Raw genomic sequence first — 11820 nt, 5'->3', positions numbered from 1 at the left:
GAACTAGCAAAGATCATTGAGTTATATCATCTCAATTTACAGATGATAAATTAAGCCAAGAATGGTGAGATATCTAAATCAAAGAGAAATAGCTAGGTGGATGGATAAATGTAAGTAGTTAAAATAAAAATGGGAATGCAAAGAAGCAAATCAAGACTGCTAGAATTCTAGTTGAGAATTCTTCCCACTATTTCACACAGCCTGGGTGTTGTTTAGTTTTGTCTAAATGCTGTCTGTCGTATTTTTTTCAATGAACCTTAAAAAATAGTTTTAAGACATTATTAAAATAGCTCTGGCAGGTGTGACTCAGTGGATTGAGCATAGGCCTGCGAACCAAACATTTGCTGGTTCAATTCCCAGTCAACACACATCCCTTGGGTTGCAGACCAGGCCCCAGTTGGGGAGCATGCAAGAAGCAACCTATCAATGTTTCTCTCTTCTATAGTCATGCTTCTTTCCCTTTCTTTCTCCCTCCCTTCCCCTCTCTCTAAAAATAAATAAATAAAATCTTGAAAAAAAGAAGCTATTAAAATAACATTTTCAACTATTCCTTCAATTGAGAAGAATTGCATTATTATAGCATAGGATTTACTTACAATGCAAACAAAACAAAAACATTCTTACAGAAGCCTTTGCTTATCCATTCTAATATTTATTGAGTACTTATTATCTGTTAGTCACAGAACATACAGCAGCAAAAAAACATTTCTGGTCTTGTGAGCATACATTACATGGTAAGAAGCCAATAAAGAAATAACTTAGTATGTAGTATATCCCACAATCCCTTGTATCTAATTCCAAAATCAAAAAGCTCTGAAACTGAAAGCTCTTGCCACTCATATAGTGGTAAAACCTAATATTACACTTATGTAGTTGTAAAACTGTATGGCCATTTTTTTAAAATATTACTTTAAATGCATATATTTTTTCTGTACAGATACTAACATTTTATTTTAGGGTGCTGTCCCAGATCTCTCAAGTGGGGAGGTGATGCATGTTTCAGTACACTTACCATATTACCTTTTTTTAATAGTTTATTTTTTAATTGTATTTTTCCATTACCATTTATCCTCCTCATACCCTCTTGACTCAAATATTACTGGGTTCCAAAACTTACCTGGCCCCCATAGAGATTGTACTGGGCTGTATAACATCTATAAATTATAGATTACAAATACTATGAGTGGAAATGAAGCAGGTATGGATATAGAGAATGAGGGCCAGTAGAAGTAAGTGCTGGCAGGTGAAGTTGTTTAACTAGGGTAGTATAAGAAGACCTCTTTGGGAAGTGACATTTGAGCAGATTCTGAAACATGCATGGAACTCTCAATGGAAAAGAGTGTTTTAGTCATTGGGAACAGATATGTGGCTTTCTGGGAAAAAGTGCCCTAGTCTGAGGAAAGACGAAGCTCAAAGACCCAAAACAAAAGTGTGCTTAGCAAGTTTGAAGAACAGGCCCCTAGGGCTGTGGAGTGGAAATCAGGGAAAGATTGATCAGATAGGCTGTCAGCAGTAACCACGAGCCCAGTCACCTGAGGCAAGATAAGACCTTTGGGTTTTTATCTTAAAATTTATGGGATATCTTTGAAGGGTTTTTGCAAAGGTGTATCTGAAACCCAATTTTTAAAAATATCAGTCTGTTGGTCTGCCGATAATAAAACTATCACTCTTTTGCTATGTTGCACTAGTAAGCACTGGAAAAATAAATCATTAAGTGGAACCTAATCAACAAAACAAGCAAGCAAAATACAATCAGAAACATTGAAATAAAGAACGAACTAACAGTATCCAGAGGGGAGCGTGTAGAGGGTTAATGGGGGAAAACGGGAATGTCCATCAAGGAACGTGTATAAGGGACACATGGACAAAGCCTAAGGGGGTAGGATTAAGGGTGGAAGGTAGAGATGGGGGGTGGGGGAGGTGGAAGGGAGTGAAAATGGAGACAACTTGAACAATAATTTTTTAAAAAAAACTTGTCCAGAGTCAAAAATTATTATGACTGTGGATGCAATTCAGAAATGTAATGGTAACTGGTCATTTTTAATAAAATTATGACCACACTCTAATAAAAGAATCTCTCAGATATCCCTTGAACAACTGCCATGCTTTGAATTAGTAATCTAAATAATAAACTATCATGTTTGTTGTTTCTTATTCTAGACTTTTCTGTATTAGGGCTGAGAAATTAGCTTGGGCATGATAATGCTTTCCCCAGTTTCCCTCCCAGGTAAACTGCTAGAGGAGAGAACCCTGAAACTGAAGTAATAAGAACTGGTTTCTCATGCTGGCTCTGTCACTAGTTGATTGTAACATTGGTTGAGTTGTTTAACCTCTCTGAATTTCACTTTCCTATACTGTAAAATATGGGAATTGAATCATCTGATTAATATAGCTCTTTCTTGTCTGCAGTCATAAATTTAGCAAGGCAGTGTGTAAAACTAAAATTCTATGATTCTTAATGAGACTTTGTAAAATCTCAAAATGTCCTTAAATATTAAACAAAAGAAATATAAAATAACTGGCTCCCTGTTCAAAATTGGTAAATTCACCCTTATTCCCTTTTTAACAGGACCAAGGAAATAAAATACCAGAAGCCAAGAGCACAGAATTTTTTTTATTAATTCATGGAATCGTGATACTTCTGTAATTGCATCAGATACAAAGGAATGACCACCTTGGCAGATGGCCACAGAGGATGTCAACAATTTTTTGGAGGCAAGCAATGAAATATTGATGCTATGAGTTTTCTATTATTAAATATGTAGAAACAAGTAGAATTATGTTTTAATGAAATATTAGAAGTGTTCTTTAACATAGTAGTTTATATAAATATAGCTAAGCTATTTTTCCCTTTTTTTTCTGAGCATTGATGCATGTCAAAAATTACATTGAGCTAAGCTGCGTTTGCCCTTATATTATATAGGGATACATTACATTCCTAAATCCAAAATAAAAATTTAAATAACAGAAATTAAATGCTCATGTTTGGAAACAGTGCTCTTTGTATCTATTTTGGACACATGTATCATATAATTACAAATACTGAATAGTTTGGAAAGTTAGAATTATTTTCTATTTTAAAATTATCCTACCATTTTGAAATTTTATTTTAATTCCTGCATTTTTCTCACTTATTTTAATTATTCTAAAGTGTTCCCAGCTCTTGGGAAGTCATTCCTTTACATCCCTCACAGCTTTATGTTTTGTGAGAACGTCTACATCAAAAGATCCCATTGAATTTTTAGTTACTTTTACAGCTGCTCTTACTTTTCCTTGGAAGAACAGTCAGCCAAGGATTGTGGACCACAGTGCCATCTTCAAAATTGAAATTAATTACCTTACACTCGAAAGGGAGAGTTTGCCTGGAAAGAAATTGACTGTATTTTAAAGAAAAAACTATAAATGTAAGGAATCTGCCTTCTTCACCTTCATGAAAAATAAAGACTTAAGTAGATGAATATAAAATGAAATAAACTAAACTCATAAAAAATTAAGTAGAATGCAATAAAGTTAAATTTTTCAAAGCATTTTATGCAAACAGAGAAACTACAGGTTTGCTCAGAATTTTTTATTTAATGTCAGTTCAACTCAGAAGCCTAAGGTCATCCAGCAAAAGAGTCTGCTTTTTAAGTTGAACGTGGAGAAACGCTTTCTAAGTAAAGGAGACCATAAATGTTTAAAAAGCCCAATGTAGGGCTTCTGAGTTTCTTTCAGTAACTAGAGTCAAAATTAATTCTTGCTTTTCTGTTGGGGAAAATTTCATCTAATTACATTCAAATTATTCTGCAACTTTTTGGACAGCAAATCCTGATCACCAAAGAAAAGAAAGAGCAGCTGTGTTGCCCCTGCCTAGTAGTTACAAGAGCAGCATTATTATGCAGTCACTGGGCTTTATAGAACCGTGAGTGGTTATCCTCTGGCTGTCTTCTGGCAGAAACACACCTAACCTTTCTGAACTGCCGATAATGTATGCCTTCTGTTTGTCAGGAAGTATCTGCAAAAAACAAACAAAAAAATAGATTCTACTGCTTTCTTAAACAAACCAATCTAGTATAACAGCTTTTGGGAGTAGCAAGTTTTATCTTGTAACCCTTTGCACACATTTATCTAGTGACTGTTTCTAAAATTTCTTTACTCAGAATTACACTTTAATCGTGATTTGAGTCTTTCCTTAGCTTAATACAATTTACTTAACTATTTAAAAAATACTTTAAATTGACCATTGCTAAATTAGTGGAAATATTCAATAGTTCCCACAAACAATGCTACTCTATAGGCAACCTATAGTCAAATTTCTTTGTCTAATTTTCCCTTTTTTAATGCATCCACATATCATGTCTCATTTTGATATTAAATTATTCTTTAATCACAGCAACATATCTCTTGTCAGATAGCTCTAATTTGTATTTCTTCCACAGTAAGATCTAGCCCTTTGTTCTCTTCCAATTTCATTCTATTTATGACCATGTCATTAATATGCCACAGATAATAATAAGTCTAATCAAAGCACTGGCTATTTCATTTATTTTCCATAATTTAAGGTTTATTTGCAAATTATTATTGTAAAAAATTTTAGTGGTTAGAAAGATAATGAGAACATAGCATGTATGCCTATGCGTGGAACAGTTAAGACTGACGAGAACCCTGTGGCACACCCACCAGCTGTGTGACCTCGGGAAAATTGTTGATTCTCTTTGACCCCAGTTTGTACATCTTTCATGTTTGGATGCTAATAATAATATAATTATAAAGATTCAATGGGATAGATGAAAATATTAGTAAAAAGCTTAGATATTTAGCACTAACCTAACTCAATAGATGGGTGATGTAGTTATTACTTTTTGCAAAACGATTGAAGCAGGTTTCCTCATAAGAAGCTCAGCTCTTGGAAAATAAATAATGAATCTGTCCATTATACTCATGCCAGATTTCTTTTACATTATGTCTCTTGTACTGTTTCTAAATTTTGTTCTCTGTGCAATATAAAGTTTATGTTTAAACATGTGAAAATGCAATTTATGCAGAAATTATGGTTAAAAAACAGGGATTTTTAAAAAAATAATTGTTAACCTTGGAGTTTCATGAAAACTATATACATTCCAAATTTTGCAAGATTTTACTTGGGTGTCCATGGACTTATTACCTGTTCTAAAATTTTAACTTTTTATCAACCACTATAGTTTGGAGAAGTACTGCATGTGCAAAGCAGGGAGAGTTGAAGAATTTTCTTCTTCAGATTAAATATCTTTTAGTTATTCATTGATCAGATGTTTATTTAGTATGAGAAACTGATTTGATCTTCCCACTAGAAAAATCAAAGTAAACAGACAATTTGGTTCTCTGGGTTAGTTTCCCAGGTCTACTGTAATAAATTATCACAAACTGGGTGGTTTAAATTAAAAATTTATTTTCCCACAGTTCTTAAATCTAGAAATCCGAAATCAACTTGTCCTCAGGGTCATACTCTTTTGAAGGCCCTAGGGGAGAATTTGTTCCTTACCTTTCTCTTGGCTTCTGGCAATCCTTGGCATTCCTTGGCTTGTGGACTCATTACTGCAATCTCTGCCTCCTTCACAACATGATTTTCTCCCTATGTGTCTATGTCTCTTCTCTTCTTATAAAGACAGGGTCCGTAATGGATTAGGGTCTACCCTAATTTAGCATGGCCTTATCTTACTTAACTGGGTTACATTTACAAAGACCCTACTTAAAAATAAGGTCATACTCATTGGTATGGAGGATTAGGATTTGAACATATATTTTGGGAGGGGGAGCACAATTCAACTAATAATGCTTCTTTTCTGTATCTATCTATCTATGTTTAGATATATATTTTAACTGAGAAGAAAGTTATAAAAAATGGATTTTAAAAACAATTCTCCTAGGATAATGGTTTTTTTTACTTGTGACAAAACATCAGTGTACTCATGTACATGTACGATGTATTCATGTGCATGTACACTATACTCAGGTACTCATGTACATTGTGCATGTATAATGATGTACATATTTTGTTTACAATGATTTGGCAGTACCATTTCTTGAACATAGTTTCTCTATAATACTTTTTCCCATAGACTGAATAGCTCTATTTTTTAAAATTATAGAACAATAGCTATTATTTTGTTTGTTTACTTGAGATCAGAGGTCAAATAATAATAGGGTTACAGTTTTATGGTCACAGGTTTGTGTCCGTATTGCATGTATCGAAAAATGTGATGCGCTAAAGATACTAGAAATGGTATGACATTTGCATTTATAATTGTACTCAGAATAACATGTTGTAAGTAAATGAACCATTTTCCTGAGTAACAAATTTACTTTAAATTAAAATCAAGAAAAAGTGTTGACCTTTCAAAGTGAACATAGCAACTATGTGTTTTTAACATTAATTCTCCTACTTATTCTAGTAAAGTTCATTCCAATGAAATCTCTCTAATATCTAATTTGGTAAGTGGTGTGTAGATGGTCAGCACATTGTTATCACATCTTCCTTATGGTCATCTCCCATATAGTTAGACAACTGTCACAGATTTTTCATGTAATAAAACTTTCATGGTTTAAGTTTAAGCACTTCAATAAAAGGATTTTATGAGTATTTTCTTCTCTCTGACCTTCTGAAAGGTAAGGGAAGTAAAGCATCATAAAATCCTGTTGTGGTATCCTTATGTTTTTCTGTTCTTGCATGAAACACATAAAATTTTCAAAACATACTTTTCTTGCAAGTAACACCTGCTTCAAATTATTCTTTACATATAATAGTCAATCGATGAATGTTTATGAAGTGAATGAAGGAAATTGTAATCAGTCCCTCTGCTTGTAGACAGCATCCAGAGAGTGATGTGAGAAGGTACAGTGATTCTGAAGCTGACTCAGTTACATACCTTCATGTTAGATGTTTTTATTAAATTTGAGATGAAAGGTAAACAGAGAGAAGATCTAGAGAGTGTGCAGTCCTGGAAAATGGACATATGTTCTTTATTTCTAGGAACTTTTCAGTAAATTGAAGGAATTTAAGACCATGGTTTATATTTTTATCTCATTTTCCAAGTGAATATTGCAATCTTGGGAGGAAAACATAAAGTACATGGTTAAATGAGCAGTTGACTATGTATTTTGTGATTGAGATTTGGTTTTCTAAACTATGGATCAGGTTACTCCAGTAGTGGTTCTCCACTCTGACTATGATTTAGCATAGCCAGAGAAGCTTTTTAAAAACATGGATACTGCCCTGGCTGGCATAGCTCAGTGGATTGAGCGCGGGCTGCGAACCAGGCATCGCAGGTTCAATTCCCAGTCAGGGCACATGCCTAGGTTGCAGGCCATGACCCCCAGCAACCTCACATTGATGTTTCTCTCTCTCTCTCTCTTTCTCCCTCCCTTCCCTCTCTAAAAATAAATAAATAAAGTCTTAAAAAAAAGTTTCTTTAAAAAAAAAAAACCATGGATACTCTGGCCCTGTCTCTGCCGGTTAATCTCACTTGTTCCATTTACTAACTGTGTGACTTTGAGCCTTATTTAGTCCACAGAAGCAGGTTCTGCAGAAGTGGAGATGACACAAAAGTAGTGGACTTTTAGATAAGAATGTGTCTCACAGATATTGGAAATAAAATATAATACAGATTTAGAGATGTGCTGATTTATTAGGAAAACTTTGAACTGAAAAACAAGAGCTTTGAGGAGATAAATATGCAAATTAAACAATAGAGATTTTATAGAATTGAGCATCAATAAGAACAAAGTAAATACCTATATTACTGGTAAAAAACACTTGAAGATAATGTTAGGAAAGTGTTCTTTTGCCTCAAATGTCTGTGTTTCAAGGCCCAGGGTATGTTTGAAACTGGAGTGGACTAATCTCTGAGATGGGGAATTTAACAGCGATAGAGTATTCCCAGTGAGACTGAATAACCATTTGCTGGAAGCGTTGCAGTGGTACTTACAGTTGTGATCAGGGACAGGGTAGGGTAGCTTATGTCGTCTTATGAACTAGAAAACCTCTAAGGGCCTTTCGAACTCTAATATGCTATATTCGTAAATAACTTACAGTCCTTTCTTAGAATTTATGTATTCATCTATATATTTTGAAAATTTGTATGTGCCAGATACAATACTAGAAGATAAAATTTAAGGATATGGAGAAAAATAAAATATACTAGGCTTGATAATCACTACAATATAGTATCATGGAGGCAATTAAACGATATAATTGTGTTTCATTTATACCTGTTTTGGCTATTTCTATTCCCATTTAGGAGCGAACATAAATGTATGAAATAGGAATTCGATATACTTAAATGTTCAGAAAGAAACTTCATTAGAAAAGCTGTTATCTTGATCTAAGATTTTTCAGGATAAACTTCTTGAAAACACTATATAATATGCAATTTATTGTATCTCAAATTACTCTACTATAGGGTAAGTCTCAGATCCTAACATTAATCATTGTCATTGTTCCTTGCCTGCATGCTCTTTTACTGAGCATGCAACTGACGAAGTTTCTTTTGATGCTGCTATTGCTTATTAATAGCCAGAATATTGGAGAGAGAGGCCAGTTTCCTGGAAGAAAAACTGCTGATGACAGAGAAGCAGTATCCATAAGAGAAAGGCTGAGTATAATGGGTCTTAAAGCATAGGAGGACTCAATTGATTCTGGAGCCCCAGAGGGATTGAGGGGAAAGGAATTTCTAAAGAAAACTGTCTAGTTCTGACTTTAAAGAAGTAAAATGAAAACATCAGTAATTATTTTCTTTCTTTAGCTATATATTTCTTTTTTTAAAGATTTTATTTATTTATTTTTAGAGAGAGGGGATGAGAGGGAGAAAGGAGAGAAACATCAATGTGTGGTTGCCTCTCTCACACACCCAGCTGGAGACCTGGCCCACGACCCTTTAGTTCGCAGGCTGGCACTCAATGCACTGAGCCACACCAGCCAGGGCTCTGCTGTATATTTCTAAAACAATATAAGGGAAAGAAAAAAAGTGTATAGTAAAATTGAGCTACCTTTTTTAAGTTGACTTCCCTTACTCTAGGGTTTTACTACTTTTTCTTTTACTGAGTTTTAGTAAGCCACTCCCTTTTTTGAAATGTTTTAACTCCATAATAAAATTAAACATGTAATACTATCCATGAGTGGAGAGGGACCACAGAAATGAATATATATTGGGTCAAACCATCAGCATATTGTACTGGTGAGGTTCTTCAAAAGTAAAGTATTTGTGGTAAGCTTAACTTTGAATTATAAAAACAATACATACTCGTGATTTTTAAAATAAGAAACATAGAAAAAGTATAAAAGTAAAATTTGAAACCATCCTGTTTCTACTTCCAAGTAACTTCAATTAATTTTTTAATGTATCATTTCAGAAATTTTCTATCCAAATATAAATACATGTGTGCACAAACTTGTAATATATACGTATATACTGACACATATGCAAATACTTTTATTATAGGATTTTTTTTACATTAATACTTAAATAGTTTATTGTGCTTTGTTTGTGGCCTTTCTGCTGTTTGTCTCTATATTATAGGTTTGTAAGAGCTCTTTGCATACTAATAAAATATGCCTTTTTTCATGTTTCACATGTTTTCCTGTAGTTTAATATGCCCTTCAAGATGATTTATGGTAGTTTCTTTTTTCCATAGTGAAATTTTTAATTTTGGTTTAGTCAAATTGTCATTCTCATCTATTATGGCTCTGGAGTTTATGTCCAGGATGATAAAATATATGGCATCATCTTTTCTTTCCCACCATTATGGCTTAATTTTTGTTAAGAGGCTTTTTTTTATTACAGCAGTTTTAGGTTCACAGCAAAATTAAGAAGAAGGTAAAGAGATTAGACCCCCCCCCCCCAAACATGCATAGCCTCCCCCATTATCAGTATCCCCACTACGGTAGCATGGTTGTTAAAGTTGACAAAGCTACACTGACACATCATCACAGGGTCTACACTGTATATTAGGGTTCACTGTTGATATTGTACATTTAATGTGTTTGGATATCACAGTGTTATACACAATAATTTCACTACCTTAAAAATCCTCTATACTCTGCCTATTCATCTCCCCTATAAGTTTTTTATGTTTAAAGCTTTAAATCACCTGGAATGTTGTTAGTGTCCTAACAACTTTTGTTGAATAATCTTTTCTTAAAATGCCACCTTTATACTGTATTAAAAACTTATATATAGCCCTGACTGGTGTGATTCAGTGGGTTGGACATCCTCTCTTAAACTGAAAGGTAGCCAGTTTGATTCCTAGTCAAGGTGTATGCCTAGGTTGCTGGCTGGGTCCCCAGTGGGGAAAATTTTTAAACATTATATATATTGGAGTGTATTTCAGGATTCTCCATTATACAAATTTCCATCTGTCTACTCCTTTTGTAGAACTAAACTCTTTACTATATCTTTAAAATGTTTTTAATATCTGCAAGGACTAGTTGCCTCTTACATCTCTTTTTTTATCAAAATATTCCTAGATAATGAAATTCTTTTTATCAGATGAACTTTGTAATTATCTTTTGAGTTTTCAAAATGAAAAATCCTATTGGTATTTTGATTGAAATCTTATTAGAATAATAGATTAATCTAGACAAAATAAGGCTTAGAATATGATTATACTGTCCTAAAAACAAATTTCATGTCTTGCAGACATCTAGATCTGTTTATTCTAACTTATTTAGTTTTGTTGTGTCTTTATATTAAATGGGTTTGTTTCTAATTTTTATTTTCTAATTGAGCATGGCTTTTATATAGGGGAAACATTGATTTCCATATAGTATGTATATAACTAGCTACCTTCTAAATTTTTTTCTTAGTTTTTCCATTGATTTTCTTGGGTTTCCCAAGTATACATGCATGTCCTCATGTAAGGATATAATTGTCTCTCCCTTCCCCCCAGGTTTATGAGATATAATTGATGTGTAACATTATATAAGTCTAAGGTGTACAAGTGATGATTTAATATATGTACTTATTGCAAATGATTACTACAGTAAGCTTAATTAACACATCTGTGACCTCAAATAATTACCTTTTGTCCACACCCATATGTGATGAGAGATTTTAAGATCTGCGCTCTTAGCAACTTCCAGTTATACAATATCGTTAACTGTAGTCACCATGCTATACAGCAGAACACCAAAACTTACTTGTAACTGGAAGTTGTACCACCTTCACCCATTTTCCCTACCTCACCACCCCCACCCAGCAAACATCAATCTATCTCTTTCTGTGAGTTCAGTTTTTTCTATATTCCACATAAAAGTGAGATTATACAGTATTTGTCTTTCTCTGTCTGACTTATTTTAGCATAATACCCTCAAGTTTCATCCATGTTGTCACAATGATGAAAGTTTATTCTTTCTCATAGCTGATTTATATATATACACACACACATATGTGTATGTATGTATATATATACACACATATAGGTATGTATATATACACATACACATATTTTCTTTATCCAATCACATTGATTTTGATCAGTGGATGTGTTTTTGATGTGTGTTTCCCTGATATATAGTGATTTTGAACACCTTTTCATTTACTGTTAGCACTTTTTGTATTTTCATTGGGAAAATGTTGATTCAATTTCTTTGCTCATTTTTAAAATCAGATTATTTGTTTTTCTGTTGTTTTGTATGATTTTTTTGAAGATTTTATTTATTTCTAGAGAGAGAGGAAGGGAGGGAGAAAGACAGGGAGAGAAACATCAATGTGTGGTTGCCTCTCTCACACCCCCTACTGGGGACCTGGCCCACAACTCAGGTCCCCTGACTGGGAATCAAACCAGTGACCCTTTAGTTTGCAGGCC

This window comes from Phyllostomus discolor, chromosome 4 (assembly GCF_004126475.2).
Source record: "Phyllostomus discolor isolate MPI-MPIP mPhyDis1 chromosome 4, mPhyDis1.pri.v3, whole genome shotgun sequence".
NCBI classification, from domain to species: Eukaryota; Metazoa; Chordata; class Mammalia; order Chiroptera; family Phyllostomidae; genus Phyllostomus; species Phyllostomus discolor.
This window is presented reverse-complemented; position numbering follows the sequence as displayed.